At 38.3% G+C, this 16818-nt stretch overlaps 1 protein-coding gene across 5 annotated transcripts in view; it reads right to left on the bottom strand.

Moving 5' to 3' along the window:
- MSANTD4 (Myb/SANT DNA binding domain containing 4 with coiled-coils) overlaps nucleotides 1-6004 on the bottom strand; it is a 15613-nt gene extending 9609 nt beyond the window's left edge. The window contains exons 1-2 of one of the 5 annotated variants that reach the window (XM_019668488.1): nucleotides 5908-5979; nucleotides 5420-5589 (exon numbers count right to left, since the gene is read on the bottom strand). The gene's annotated coding sequence lies outside the window, so the exon portion shown is untranslated. Of the gene's footprint in view, nucleotides 1-5419; nucleotides 5828-5853 lie in introns of those variants that run through there. The other 4 variants (XM_019668486.1, XM_019668484.1, XM_019668485.1 and 1 more) reach the window with 4 other exon arrangements.
- Between the last annotated feature and the right edge of the window lie 10814 nt (nucleotides 6005-16818).

The following is a 16818-nucleotide window of genomic DNA, read 5'->3' as shown; positions in this document are numbered from 1 at the left end:
TGGAGCTGGGCTGCCGTGAGTCACTGGCGATGGTGTAGGCTGCAGTGGGGCTGGCTGGCAGCTGGCGGGCGCCACCATGAGTAGCCGTCCAGTTGCCAGCGAGCAACTGCCTCACCCGGGAAGAGCACAATGATAATATCAACATGGGCCCGTAAAGCGACGTCCTCCACAACTAGACTGAAGAACAAAAGGATAGCAACTTGTCTGTTCCCCTTTCCCGATTCCCCAATAAAATATCTTAAAAAAAAAAAATTTACTGATGAATTTTTATTACAGAAAAACACATTTTTTAAAGTTCCATAAACAGAATACCCACAAATCTGTTGACTTAAAACAAAAATCAAAGTACACATGTATATTGTTAGAAAACCTATAAAAAAGTATAAAACTAAGTGAAAATCTCTACCACCAATGTAATTAATATTAATTTCTTGATTCTTTCCAGAAAATCATGTTTATGATAGCATATATGTATCTATAAACACACATAACGTATTACATATATTACATGAATACATATTCCATTCAAATATAAGGTGTGATCAAATACAGTGAATGTTTACATAAAAAAAAAATTATTACAGTGAAAGACACATTGCCATTAATCCCCCTCAAAATAATCCCTGTTGCTTTGAGCACACTTATCCCATCGTTCTTGCCACTTTCTGAAGCAGTTCTGGAAGTCCTCTTTCATGAGTGTCTTTAGTTGCACTGTCATGGCTGCTAAAATGTCCTGAATCATTTTGACTTTGAGGAAGAGCTAGACGTCAGATGGTGCCAGATCCGGTGAATAAGGTGGATGAGGACACATCGTAATGTTTTTATTTGACAGAAATTGCCGTATACCATTGTGACACGGAGCGTTGTCATGATGGAGGATGATTTACGGCACAATTTAAAACACACCTTCTCTCAACCGTAACTCACACCCAATTGACTACATTGAACATGTTGAAACTTGTCACACACTGTTACTAAGGTTCCATGTACCACTTTCCATATTGAAGATCCCTGCCTTTCCGCTGGATGGACTTAGCAGCAGCATTCACTCTATTTTTTTTATCACAATGGAAAGGCTCCATGTCACACATTGCTTCTGGTATAAGCAATTTCTGTCAAATAAAAACATTACAGTGTGTCTTCATCCACCTTATTCACTGGCTCTGCCATCATGCAACTTCTGGCTCTTCCCCAAAGTCAAAATGACCATGAAAGGTAAATTTTTTTAATTGATTCAGGACATCAAGGCAGCCACGACAGGGCAACTAAAGACACTCACAAAAGAAGACTTCTAGAACTACTTCAGAAAGTGGCAAAGAATGATGGAATAAGTGTGCTCAAAGTGAGGGGGAGTAGAGGGGGATTAACGGCCATGTATCTTTAACTGTAATAAATTTTTTTATTTAAAGTCACTGTATTTTTTTATCATATCTCATATATTAACTAAAAGGACAGTGACTGTTGAGTATGTTGAGATGTGTCAGTATAGAAAAGTGAAAGACAATTAGTTGAAAACAGAAAAAGATGTATAGGAATGATTCTATAGGACAAATGAAGAGACAAAGAGGGAATCATGAATATAAAAACTTACAAGACTCTACAATAAAAAATAACCAACAAAAAATGAAAAAAAAAAAGAAACTGAAAAGGATTCTGAAGGTATTGCTATGGCAGTGTCTCTCAAATTTTGTGTATGAATTGCCTGGCACTCCTCTTAAAATGAGTTTCTGATTCAGTAAGCCTGCAGGGGGTGGCAATGATTCTGTATTTCTGACAAACTCCCAAATGACGCTGATGCTCCTGGTCTTTGGATTACACCTTGAGTACCAATGGTCTAGACTACGGGAGCACTGTCCAATAGAAATATGGGATCCACATATGTAATTTAAAACTGTTCAGGTAGCCACAGTAAAGCAAAACTGAAACAAAAAAAAAGGAATTAGTTTTAACATATTTAACCTCACACATTCAATATATTATCATTTCAATATACGAGTATAGTTAATATAAAAATTAATGAGGGAGCTCCCATTCTTAGGTTTTCCATTAAATCATTGAGTCTACCGTGTATTTTACTGTTAGAGCACACTTCATTTTGTAGTACTCACATTTCAACTTAATAGCACATATTAGTGCAGGTCAATAGCACATCAAAATCACCAGTTTTTTAAAAACACCTATAACAATTCCCCATCTCTGACCAATTAAAACAATCTTTGGAATAGAAGGAGGCACTGGGAGTTTAAAAAGCTCTCCAATAGATCTTAAGCATTCTTACAACACACACACACACACACACACACACACACACACACACACACACACACACACAGAGTTAACTGTGAGGTGATGGATGAGTTAGCTTGATTGTGGCAATCAATTCACAATGTATAGGTATATTAAAACATCATATTGTATACCATAAATATATACAATTTTTGTTAATTATACCTCAATGAAATTAAAAACCTCTCTAGGTGATTCTCATTTGCAGCCAGTATTAAGAATCACCCTGCTAGAAAATCAGTGTTAAAAGTTTACTTGCTCAAATGTGTACAGAGAGGCAAGATGGAGTGCAGCGCGATAACTGCTAAGATATTTCCCTGCAGAGATCATTAAGGAAAGGCCTCATCTGCCACAAAAGACTAACAACATCGACAAAGCTAGTCTCTTTCTAGAAAAATATGCCCAGTAGAATGTTATGTCAAATGGAAGAATATGCCTGAGAGGACCAACTCACATTCCTGTTTGTTGGAAACATAGCAAAGGAATACAAACTAAGTCAACTTAGACTGAAGAAATGGATTGCTCTCTTTCGAGAACCAAACTTTCCTATAAAAAAAATGTCTTTACACACCTCCCTATATCTTGATTAGAAAGAATTAAGACTGAATTAGGAATATACATTAGAAACTTCCATTACCAGACTGAGCAATTAAGACACACTGCCTCCTTCTACATGTATTGAGCGCTTAAAATCTCCCAAAGCGTCTCCATACACCTAGGAGGTAAGTTTTGTCTCCCTACTCTTCCTCTCCCCCTATTCCAACTCTATCTGAACCCTACTTATATATTTTCATATCCACTTTGGCCAGTCTTATCTGTCACCTCCAATACCAACCCCCAAACTACTTTCCCAACCCACCCTCTCCAACACAAGTGTACACACAAACACACACAGCACCCATCATTCTGAAATTTCTCTAAATTCTAGATCAGCACTGTCCAATAAAAATATAATGAGTCACACATATAATTTTAAATCCTCTAGTAGCCCATGGTCCCAACTCTCATGGTCTTTGTTCTTTTGTCTGGCCAATGACTGCTCATCCTCAGCACTAGGTTTCAATGTCCATTCTAGGCTGCCTTCACTGTTCCCATTCACCTAAATCTAATGTCTCCACTATATGCTTCCACTATCAGGCTGTATTATAATCACTTATTTTATATTAGGAGCAATAAGGGATCAAAAATGAATATACTACTCCTACTATCAAGTAAATTATAATTTAGTAAAACCTGGAAAATATATATGCATGAAAAGTTTACATGAAATATTAGAAAAGACTATAAAGTGAAAGTTATGAATACAGACTAAGTTTGTATGTTAATCCTACCACTTACTAGTTCTGTGATGTTAAGCAAATTACTTAACCATTAAACTTATTTCCTCATCTATTAAGTGGGAAAAATAATAGATTAATACTCATGATGTTTTGAGGATTAAATAAGATCCAATTAAGCTTACAATGCCTAAGATATAGTAAGCCCTCAACAAAGATCAGCTATTATCCATTTCCTAGCAGTGTCTGGACCCAGTAAGTGAATATTCCTCACTAGATGAGTAATGTGAATAATGAAAAGTGCAACAAGAGAAGTTGCACTAACAAAATACCCTGGGTGTTCAGGAGAAATCTTTGATGGGATCAAGGAAGGTTGTTAGAAGAAATTATTAGCATTTGATTTGGATCTTATAAAACAAATAGATTAATAAGGATCAGAATAAAGGGGAGAAACTAAGTTGGAGCCAAATGGCAGCAAATTAATATTGGTTAGTTAAGACCCTATACTTTGCCTAGAAACTTACTGCAGGAGACAAATATGTCTGTGAAAGTTCACATATTTTTGAAATTCAAGCAGGTTACCTTTTAAATGGAGGCAATGTTACTGTAATAATATGCAAACTATAATATATAAAATATAAGCTTATAATAAAATAATAAGCAATGATTGCAGTTGTCGAGAGAATCCTAATTTATGTAGCTATCCATCATCAGGTTTTGCTGCTCTTAGAATCTGAGATCAATTTAGTAATTGGATGATAGTAAATTTATTGGTACATGGCAGGAATAACAGTGCTTTTAAAACTATGCCTGAGTCAACATATTTTTTAAACTTTTGGCAGCAACTGTTATTTGCATGACCTATTTTTTCCCCAAAATTTGTAACTCCATACCTCTATCTTACAAAAGTGGTATCCCTTTGTCCCTCACTGTTCTATGCTAAAATGATGAACTACTTTATTGACAAAATGCACTTTAACACATATTTTTAACCTCACTGAAACTGACATAACAATGTATCTTCGATTTCCAGTCAGCCATGGTTTAATTGGGTAAAAATCTTTGACATCTTTTTAATATAAAAAGTACTAAAATCAATGCACCTTGACTTGAAATTTGGTAGCTATGCTTGCAGGAACAGAAGCTATGTTTGCAGAAAAATTCTTTTTCTGTCCTCTCCTTTACATTTTGGTACTCATATCACAGAGCTTGGGTTTTATGACATCCATTACCCAATAATTTACTGAAATATTTATTGAGATCATACTAAGTGCCAGGCACATATTCTTAGTGCTTGGGAAATAACACCTCATAAAATGTGAAAAGATGTCATTTTAGATGTCATTTAAATACGATCCCTCTTATACTGGTTGTCTTCGCTATCTTTACAGAAAGGAGTTCAGTAGCTACAACCTCTAAAAATTCATAGATCTTCCATGCCCAGTCACAGAGAACAGCCATTTTCCTGAAATCCAATCTCACAATCACCTTTACTTGTAGGAAATAGGTATGATAAGTAGTTCACTTACATAATCTTTGTTAAGATGATAGACCACCCATAGCATATTATAATTGAGCAATTTTTTTCAAGGACTAACATTTGAAAATGAAGTTCCTAAATACTGCATGGTAAGACAGAAAGAATTAAGAGGTCTTTAGAAAATCAGGCAGTAAATTCTGGGTCCAAAAAAATTTGGGGTAAATTCAAGAAGAAAAGCATCATAAAATATGCAAGCTTCTCCCACCCCAACCCTCTTTAAAGGGTGCCCCACGCCCCCAAGTGTAGGAAATTCACTTCCCTGCCAAATAAGACACTCTTCTTAAAAACTTGCGATAGACAAATAACTAAAGTTTACCTAAGACCGCCCGTTATCAGATCAATAAAGTACCCCTCATTCCCCTTGCCTCTTCCTTTGGGACCACTCTGTCACAGCCCTTGGAAAGAATCGAGGAAGACTGAATTCCCGGGAGGCCTTCCAGGAGCATGGGGCGCGCACAAGGCTTGGTCACAACGCAGCGGCTACACCTGGTGAGAGATGGGGCAACCTGGAAGGAGATTCCTCTATCTGGATATTAGGGTCCCGACCGAGTGCCTGGAAACTTCCGCAGCCTTGTTTCAGCGGCCTGGGCCCTCCCCACCCTCCCGGGTCAGGCGGTAGCCGCGAATGGTACTTCTCTCCCAAACGTCGTGGTCCCACTACGCCGCAGGGCCAGGGCCAGAGGCAGCAGCGAGGGACCAGCCACCTGCCGCGGACTCCGTCAGGACCCTCCGCGCCGCGAGGGCACCCACCGTCCGCGGAGCCGCCACCTACTTGGCCGCCACCTCTGGGATCGAATCACACACCTGCGACCCCGAGGCACCTCCACCCCGTCTCCTAAGGCCGGGGGGTGGGATAGGAAAAAAGATGCTTCATTGATTCCCCGCCCATCTACTTCGCCTGCCCCCTACTGCCACCCATTGGCTGGCATGGCTGCCGCTAGTTCGATGCGGCTAGTCCATTGGGCAAAAGGGTATTGCCATTCTGGCTGACGTCCCGCCCCAGGTCTGGCCTCACAATGGGAGTCGGATCCCAAATCGGTTCCGGGTTAGTGCCCTGGAATTCCGCCCCTTTGTGATTCGCGGCCTCCCGCTCTACTCTGTCTTTGGCGCCCAGCTCTGTCAGTCAAGTGGGCTCTAGGAAAGGATTGGCCTCTAGCGATCAGCCTGCTGCGGTGTTCCGCCTGATTGGGACACTGGCCGCTCCATCTCCAAACTCTACTCCTGTTTCAGACCCTCACCTTTTAAAAGGGCAAAGAGGAAGTGGGACCCTTGCGTTGCCCCAGCCAGTTGATAGCCCAGCGTCACGTTTCGCTCAGCAAACTGCAACCTAGTTTAGGCTCAGCCATTTCTCTGAGACTGCCCTGCCGGAAGTCACCAGAGATTTTCTTACGGCTAAATCTAGGCATCACTTCTCAGTCTTTATCTTATTGACTCCTCCACAAACATTTGACTTGTTGACTTTTGCTTCATTGTTTTCCGTAATACGTGTTTCTACTGGTTTTCCTTCCTCTCGGTTCTCTTTTCTGCCCCTGTTTTAGTTGCCTCTTTCACTGTTATCTCTAATTCTGGTGTTATAATGGTTTTGTCTTCCCATTGCCTGTGTTCAGGCCTCTATTGACATCCTGAATTACATCAGTAGCCTCCTTACTGATCTCTCAGTAGCCTGCCAGCCCCACTGTAGTCCATTCTTCACACTGTAACCCAGAAGGTCCGCATCAAGTTGTTTTAATGGAATCACGCTCATGATAAAGCACAACTGCCCAAGAATGTCTTTTGCTCTTCCCTCAGGCTTCATTTTTCATCAACATTCCCTTGTCCTTGTTCCTTATGTCAGTTCCTTTGCCTCTTTCAGTTCCTAGACTCGATAGTGGCCTTGTGACTTAGTTTACACTGCATTGTTTCCAAAGATTTCTCTTGGCATTTTCCCTGCTATGCCCAGGATTCCTTTTAGAAGTTACTTTCCGAAGGAAGTCTTCTTTTCTCTCCATTCACCCAACCTCCACTTCCAAGTTGTCTCTCTAATGTAGATTTTCCAGATAAAAGACAGGATACTCAGCTAAATTTGAAGTTCAGATAAATAATAAATACTTTTTAATGCAAGTATGTCCCATGCAATATTTGGCATCCTGTTTTTTTATTTGCTAAATCTGGCAAGATTTATTCAGGATGTATTTGGGATGGGGTGATTTAAAATATAGGCTATTTTGCATAAATAAAACTCATTCTTCAGGGGACTCAAGGAAATAGGTGATCATCTTACAAAACTGCTAAAATTGTTATTGAACAAGACGTCTCTTTGACTGCCAAACAGGAACGATAAACCAAAAACGTATGTATACCAAAAGTGATTTTTACAAATGACCTCCAAATCGGAAGTCACCAGGCACACATTCCAAATTGCAAGACTAGATTTACAGTTGATGTTGTTTCTTCCATGGGCAACTTCATTTATAGGTGTACTGGAATGAGGATGATTTTTCGAAAAAGTATTGTTAATGATTCTCTAATAACCACTGGATCATACTATTTCATAGGCTGTATAAGTTGAAGAACAAAGGAAAGGGGGAGTTGGTCAGGTAGGTCTAAGGGCTAACGTTGCTTCCTGGGGTCTGGTCTGTTTTAAGATACTGTTCTCTCTGGACTCAGACTGGAATTCCAACTTGGATTCGGACACCACCTTAGCCTGGGGCTTTATGCCTCACCAGTAAAAACTGAAAGGGAGTTGCACATTGGATTCTGGTGTACGGGTGCCTGAGGGTTAAGAAAGTGTTCTTTTCAGGTTAGGATTCTGTTGATTAAATGGATTAACAAGGTATGGGTAGCCTTGAGAAAGTGAACAAGACAGAGTTCTTCAGTTAATCAGTGAGGAGAGAAACAAAGCAAAAACAGTTGACTATCAGGATGGATCAAACTGCAAACTAGCTAAGTTTAACTGGAGGAGGCTAGAAAGCAAGCTATGTGGTGAGTCAAACTGCAAACTAGCTAAGTCTAATTAGGTTATTGATTTACTAAATTTCACCCTTACATTCCCCCCCTGTCATATGTTCATTTTATTTCTATAAATCAATAAGGTTAGATTAGAGAGGAAACAAAACAACTACATTACTCCTTTTATAAGTTGATTAATTATTTAATCCAGGGATTCAGGCAGCGAGTGCTCTTGCTATTAAACTTCCTGATGAGAGTGGCATAGTCCCTGCTTATGGGCACCAGAGCTCTTTGCTATTCAGTTACGAGGGACAGGGCTATGGAGGAATTTCAAGAGAAAAAAACAGACCACTTGGTCAAGTGACTGTTGTCATGGTTTGTCATCCTCAGGAGGGACGAGTTGGAACCCTGGCGGATGACCATCTGTAGATGAAAACTGCTGTGCTCCAGATGACACAAACTTGTCTGTTTGAAGAGGAGCTTAAGGTCTTCAATTGGCTGGTAGGAACAGGGGTGATTGTCTTCCTTTCTGGGGGAGTCCTCTGGAGACTTAAATGCAACAGGTTTGATTCGAGGGAAGTGGACCCAGCCACTGACTCTCTGAAGCCCAACTGTTGGGTGCTCGGAAAAACTGCAAAGGGCCCCTTCCATTGAGGAGCTAACTGGTCTGTTAGAGACCCTTCCCCTTAGGTTTCTAATATTACTTGGTCCCCTGGCTTTCCGGGGCTACAATGTATAGAAGGGTCAGCTTGGGGGTCCCCTATATTTCCTGAGTGCCTGCTGAACGTCTCCCAAGTTAACAATATAGGAAATAACAGAATTGAGGTCGGAATCCAAAGCAATGGGCAGCAGTCAGAGCCAGGACTCAGAGATCTCCTGACAAAACTTTTCCAGCGTCCTTTTTAAGTCTGATTTGTTTGTTTTACATTTCTAAGGTATAGACCATTGGTAAGGAACAGGCTGAGTAAAATGAGCCCAAATCTAGGGGCTCTCTTTATCTTTACAACCGAGCAGGCGTCAGAGGAAATAGGTCTAGAGCGAGCAGTCAAGACAGAGTAAATGGCTCCTATATTAATCAGGAAATTAACAGGCTTACATGCCATGTCAAGGGTCACCTGCAGTTCCTCCCCTGTGATGAGCATGGCCTTTTTCATCTTGGGAGCCATTGGGCACTTTAGGCCCATCAATCAGTTACAGTCATTTGTGGGGAAGGGGTTGGTCTCTGCTCCCTCAGAACAGGGGACAATCCTCCTCCAGTGCCCTTTAGTTTGCACAGTGGGCACAGCTGCTTTGCAGGATTAGGACACTCTTTACTCCAGGGGTCTGGGCTTCCACATCCAAAGCAGGCTTGTTTACCTGGTGTACCTCCTTTGGGGCTGCCAGGGGTGGCCCTGAGATGGCCCTGGACTTGGCCTTTCTATAAACTGCAGCCAAAAATCTGGCCTGTCTCAGGCCTTGTCTCCAATCTCACTATTCCTTTCTTTCCTCGTTTTCCCTGTCTTGGTTGTTAAAGACATTTAAGCAAATTTCCTGGCCTTTTTCCAGGATCTGAGACTCTTTATCAGGGATGTAACAGTGGGTCAGAACCATTGTAATACTCTGCCAGGATAGTGAAAATATTAGGCTAAGCTGCCTTACACTGGCCTATACTCTGTTGCCAAGGAATGCACATGAACTCTAGCAGTCCTATAATACAGAAGTTTATGTAACTATTTGCAAAACTTAGTTCTTATAGTTTTTTTAAGTAACCAAGGACCTGATTAAGACAATATAAAACATAGAAATTATTCTACACATATAATCTTTGCTTTTCAGGTAGAAAACATTTCATAATATCAGTAGCAGACTAATAGTCTAACAAACTTTATCTTATTTAGCAGAGAGAGAAAACTCAACTCTAATTTTGCACCAGCTTACTTTTGATATTTAAATTTACTTAATTAATTGCATTTAACTTAACCATACATAAAAGTTTTTCAAGATTTTTTTTTTCCCTCCTAGTTTGTCTCTTCTCACTCATTCAGAAATCACCATCCTTAGGACAAACTACTTTCTTTCTATTCCTTTAAAAATGTATTTCCATACCTTATACTTTCCTTGAAAACACACATCATTTCCTTCATATTAATTAGAATTTTTAACCTTCACAACCTTAATTTTTACTGGCAACTAAAAGCAAGCAATTAGCATTTCCATTGGAAAATCCATAAACACATTTAGCAACCTTTAGAAGTATACGTTTTTGTTGGCAATATATCTACTAATTTTTTAGAATTATATTTTCAATAAAGTACAAAACACATGTATTGACAGATCTTAATTTAACTTTCAGCTTTCCTGTGACACCTCCTTCTAGGGGGCTTGAAAGGGGTTTTTACTTTAATAGAATTTGGAAATGGTGTCAGAAACCAAGATTTCATTACTATAGCAACAGAGAATGGGAAGACTAAATGTCAAATGCATTCACTGTTGCCACGGTGACAATCAGTTACTTTACCAAATATGTTTACTGTTGCATTCTGGTCAGTTTTTAAAATATGCCCATATATATGAATGCTCAAAAGGGAGAGAAAAAGTTCAAAATCATTTAAGAAAGAAAGAGGCCCTTCAAGAGATAAAAGCAATTTGTTTCATTGTCTATTATTTAATAAGAAAACCACAGAGTCCACAAAAAGGATATAAGGGAAATAGAAACTCTCATTTCTCTTTTTAAAAGTATTCTTCCTATTTGCAGTCAGGGAAATTGAAGCATGGAGTTGAACGCACATCTGCACTGTCATTTCATGCTATTTCAAACATTTTTTTCTGAAACGGAAAACTTTTTCTTTTTAAGCAGTAGTACTTGAGGGCACATGCCTGCCAGACAACTGAGCCCTAGACAGAATTATTAAAGCAGACAATAATTTCTTCTAACCACTTTGATTATCTTCCTTTTCCATTCAGCAGCCTCCTCCCCTAGCTGACAAAACATTCTCATTATAGTAACTCATCAAGCTCCTCCCCTTCCTACAACTTAACTAGTGACCTTGATTTGTACTTTTCACCTCCTCTTCCCATAATTATTCTCACTAGACTAAAGCTAGGGAGGACAGAGGCCGTGCTTGCTTTCACCACTGACAATGTAATTCTTAGCACCGTGCCTTGCTCATCGTAGAACATAATAAGTACTAATTGAATGAATGAACTTCCATCAAACAATGTCCTTTGTTTTAGTCTTTCTAAGACTCCACTAGATGATTCAAACACCAAATTCAAAGTAATGTGTGGATAGGCAGGAATGGCCTAATGGGTCACTTTTCTCAAACTGCAATCTGCTTTAGAAATGACTGGTATTTATAGGTTCATTTGGAAAGTGGTTGTTGGGAAGTCAAGATGCATTTATTCTACAGAAATCATGTGCTAAATGGTAGTTAAGTTTCTGGATTGACCAGCAAAAATATTAATACATGTAGTGCCAGTGGTGCCCGAGCTGCAAAAATAATAGTACCACTTCCATAATTTCTAGTCTTTTTCATAAAATTATTTCACTTATTCAAAATTAACTTCCATTTCTATTTCAGGAGCTATTTCCACCAGCCAATAATGGTATTTCTGGCAAGAGAAAACATTCTAGGTACCAGTAATGTGTTGCCTAATTATACTTCTGTGGTAGGCAGGATAATGTTTCCTAAAAGATGTCCACATCCTAATTTCCTGGGACATAGAATGTGTTACCTTACCTGGAAGAACAGACTTTCCACATGTGATTAAAGATATTGAGATAGGGAAGTTGTTCTAGATGATCTTGGTGGACCCAATTTAATTACAAGTTTCCTTGTAAATAAAAGAAAGAGGAAGAGAGTGTCAGAGTGATGCAGGGTGAGATGACTTGACCAGCCATTGCTAGCTTAGAAGAGGGAGCAGGGGACACATGAACCAAGGAATGTAGACAGCCTCTAGACACTGGAAAAGGAAAGGAAATGATTTTTTTTTCTCTTTTGTTAAGGAAATGAATTTTAACACAGTGACTCCAATTTTGGAAATCTGACCTCTAGAACTGAAAGAGAATAAATTTGCATTGTTTTAAGCCGCCAATTTTGTATCAGTTTGTTACAGCAGCCATGGGAAACTAATGCAACTTCCACATCTACATAAAGAAAATGAGCTATAAAAGCAATAGGTCTGATTTTGATTTGGCAAACTTCCATGTAAAATCTCTTCCCTCAGCCACTATAGCTATCTTACTTTCTAGTAAGCAAAAGAACTTCAGTCATATTGAAAATGTACAAAGTAACAATAAAAATAAGAAATAGCAATCATTAAAAGACAAAAAAGCAAAAGTAAAAATTTTATAAATATATTAATAAGTTAACAGCAATCAAAAACCACAACCAGGTCAAACCAACACAGATTACTCCATAATAGCAATTTTCCCTCTAGAAAAATTCCAATGATCTTCATACACCTGTACACAAAAAGGAAAGTTATAGTGTTGCTAAGTACGGTGTGACGTCTCAGTGAACTAATGATGTGTTAGTTTTAGTTTATGAGCATAAAATTTGATTAACCCTTAATAACTCACTAGAGAGGTTACTCAGAATTAACCCTTATCCATATGAAAAAGTAAGCCTGGAAATGGACCCTTATGAACCAAAACGCAGCCTTTAGTTTTGGAACACCTCTGAGGTAAATAGTAGGAGACTGAACTTTGGGAAACAATGCATAATCTTTTTTCCTGCTAATTTTATATAATGAATTGGAGAGGAAATGCCCATTGTGTAGATAAGATGAGGAACTGTGAGGCAGAGTTTAAGGGAGGTGAAAAAAATTTTTCCAATTTTGATTCCTGAGACATGATCCCATTCATTATGTAGGTAGTTATAAATTGATTCTTTTTCTTATAACACTTAGTTTTGGACTTTTGTTTTTCATTCATCTATAAATATTTCAAAATGTGTTTCAAGAAAATAAGGAATATGATATTATCGCAATTTAAATAATTAACAATTGTGACAATCTAATCTAGTTATTAGTAATACCCTGCCAGATAAAAATAATGTGGTTGCGATGCTTTATTTTTGAAAATCTCCATAGAAAACTGATAATAAATGTTAAGAGGGGAGCCACTGAATCACAGGAGTGGAAGGTTCTCTATAGATGATCTAACGAGTTCAAATAATTGAATGTTTCAATCCCATCTCTCCAGTACCACTAAGACTTTTGTACCTAAATTCTCCCATTTCTACCTAAATTTCTGCAATTCCTTTAATTCTTATAACAAGATTTCAAGCCTCTTTGCACCTTGGTCCTTTTGAATACGTACTTCTAGTGTTCTCTTAAAATATAAGATGCAACATTATAGCTGTGAAATGGATATCTCCTCATAGCAGAATAATCAAGCCATCATTTTCCTTATTCTATTAATGAATTCTAAGATTATGTCAATCTGTTGTTTATCTATTTTGATTGCCACATTAATTCATTCAATGAAAATTTATTGAGGCTCTACTATGTGAACAAAACAAACAAAAGTCCCTCTCTCGTGACCTATATCTTTGACACATAAATGTATAACTCCTAAATTTATTTTGAAATCTACTCAGCTAGGTTTCTGCCAGCTTTGCACCCCCTATAAGCCACTGCTTGTCCATGGGGTTCCTGCTTCTGCTCTGTTCTGAAAGCATTTTAAAAGATTTTGTAGTTTTCCATGTGTAAGGGTTGCCATTGTTTTATAATAAAAATATCTTTAAGTGAAAACATTTTTATCCACTTTTGACACTTGTTATTTAACTCAAAATTATTTACCATTTCCTTTCCTTCCTGAGAACAACATCAAGTGAAAACAAGCAGATCTAAAGTGAGATATTTTAGAAAACAAAAACAAAAACAAAACAAAAGATACAATAACAAAACAAGATGCAACCTCAGCACTTGGACAAAAATGAAAAGAAGAAATTATGCACAAATGCAAGAACCTAAGCATTGCTTTGTAGTTAATTGCCAAAACAATAACAGCAGTGCACTACTGGGGACAATTATTAAGAAGCACATCACCCAGCATTCTCTATGTTGGCCACCTGGTTACAGTTGTTTTCACTCATGCATGTGGATTTTGGACATTATATTAAATTATGCCATAAAGAAAGCCGAACATGATTTTTGTTTTATGCGGAATACAAAACAGTTTTGCAACATCACTGACTAAAGTAATAACTGTTATTTCGAGGCACTTTTGAAAAGCATGAGATGCTACATTTGCTGGGAACAAGAATACCTAAGGTTTTATTCAACATAAACTAACCCACAGGGAGTGTCACAGTTAACAAAAGGAAAGGCCCTGTTCAACCTTCCAATGTGACTGGTTGTATTCCTCCCTCCCCCCCAAATCTAATCTTTTTTATTTTCCTTCTTCAGTGTTTTTTAATAATGATTACTTTCCATCTCCTCTGTGTTCCAGTTCTCAACATCTTTTGCCCTTGGAAGGGAATAGTCTCCAAATAATCTCTCTGCTCCATCCTGTTCACTGCTATCAAAATTCTCATCTGGAAGCATAGATCCCATCTTGGCACCCTCTTCCTCAAGAACGTCTATGTCTCATCCTGCTTCCCATTGTTCTTTTTCATACCAATATCTCATTTACAACTTCTAGTCTTTATGAGGTAATTTTCATTTTGTTTTTTTTTTTTACAGCTAAGCTCTTTGCTCTGGTCATGTGGAGGTTTTTGTCTCTTTGTGTTGTTTGCTTAGGGGAAGGGGAAGTGAAGGAAGGGGAGTTCTATGTGTTTTAGGCTGTGCTACATTCTAATGAATGAGTGGGTTCCTATCTCTTTGGCAGCAAGGTAGGTTATAGTATCTTGGACAAGCATAGAAAGTTAGAAGAGTAGACAGGACAATAGAGTCTGTCTGACAAGAAAAAAAACCCTTACAGACATAACAGGAGGAGGAATTTAAACAATAAATGGTGATGGAACAGCAGACAGAGCTGGAGATCTGGTGAGTAGTAAGCTGGACCTGGTTAGACAGATGGGTGTCAGGATCACAGCAACACAAGGATTTATAATAGAGGCTGTGTAAAAGTTGGTTTGAGCCATTTCTCTAAGCATACTTAAATCAGCTTTGTTAGGAAAAGCAGTATAAGATACTCCACAATCACTGGTTGAGTTGGAAATTTAATCAGGTGGATATATCTTAGCCGTTACTATGCAAGTTTAAAATTATATGCATTTATTGATTCTTTTTTGTTGTTCCTATAGAGCAGTTTGGTGTGGTGGAGATATAACTGGATATAGATTAAAAGAGATCTGAGTCTGTGGAAGATTATATTTTCCAACAATAGCCACAACAATATATCCCATCCCCCATGCTCTTCTGCAGTGTGACCTTGCCACTCCCCCATTTAGGGAAGGAGTCTATTTCTCATCCTTGAATCTGGGCAGGTCCTGTGGCTACCTTGACAAAAAACAAAAGCAGACAAACCCCAACAACAACAAAACCAGCAGAAGTCATGCCATGCCAAATCCAGACATAGCCCTTAACTGCCTTGGCAGCTCCATTTCTGCTGCTTCCAAGGCAGCCACCCCATAAGAAGCATGACCACCCTGATACTACCAAGCAGGTGAGAAGTCCACATGTTGTAGAGAGGTCCTGGAGGATAAAACGTGATGGGGAGATGGGAAAATGCCAAGAAGCACTGAGGAGGCAGACATGTGAGTGAAGACGCCCTCTTGGAAGTTGAATCCTTACCATCTACCCCAGCTGATGTTTCATGGATCAGAAACAAACCAAAAAAGTCAAACCCTTTTGGAATTTCTGATCCACAAAACTGGGGAGGGAGAGATACAATGGTGGTTCTATACCACTACATTTTGATGTGTATTGTTACATAGCAATAGATAGCCAAAAGAGGGTTCTTGTTCCATTTCTGTCATTTAGTAATCCAGTAACTAAGGAAGTTCTTCATCCACCTAAGATATGGACACTGATCCTTGCCTATCTACCTCATGTATTTGCTGTGATGTTCAAAGAAGATAAATAGGTGAAAGTGTTGTGGAGGCAACATATTGCTCCTTGAAAAATGTCTATATATAGTACTTATTTTTGTGTGCCTGTGTAGGTATGTTTTCATTACCTTATGATCATTCTTCACAATTACAAGCATAGATATTTGAGATTAGGTCACTATTCCTTTTGCAGCCTTTGTGGTAGCTTTCAATTTAGGTAGAATGTCTTTTATTAAACACAGTAATTACCCTATTGTGTTATTTTAATAAGTCTTTCAATTACTAGTATTTTTCCTTCCAAATATATTTTACATATTAGTCCAATATAATTAGAGAGCACCCCTACATTTTTTTTAACTCATCAAAATGATTTTCCAATCATTTGAACAGCTCACAAAGCCTTAAAGGAATTCAATGGCTCATTGTTTCTTGACTATGGTAATTCGAAAGAGGAAATAAAAATCAATTGTGCTTCTCTAAATAATAAGAAAGCAAAGGAGAAATAAGGAAGGCAGTAAAATTGTATTGACTGTTTTTATTTCCATAGAGCAAGCATATTTTTAATTTACAGTCAGCTGAGAGGCTCTTAATCTACAGAATTTGTCAATAATGTAGTTCAATCATTCTCAAACTTTGAGGCACTCTAGTTAATGAAGGAAGGGTTCAGTTTTCAATAATAATCCCCATGGATAATAACCTTATAATGTTGAACAACGGGTAAATTTCTTCTAGTCATAAAGTAGAAAACATCGACCACATAAAGTTTCAAAACTGTGCTACTTCCAACTATGGTTTCTTGGAATTATGT

Source organism: Hipposideros armiger, unplaced genomic scaffold (assembly GCF_001890085.2).
Source record: "Hipposideros armiger isolate ML-2016 unplaced genomic scaffold, ASM189008v1 scaffold_527, whole genome shotgun sequence".
NCBI lineage: Eukaryota > Metazoa > Chordata > Mammalia > Chiroptera > Hipposideridae > Hipposideros > Hipposideros armiger.
The sequence above is the reverse complement of the archived record's forward strand: the minus strand, read 5'-3'. Positions and strand labels throughout refer to the sequence as shown.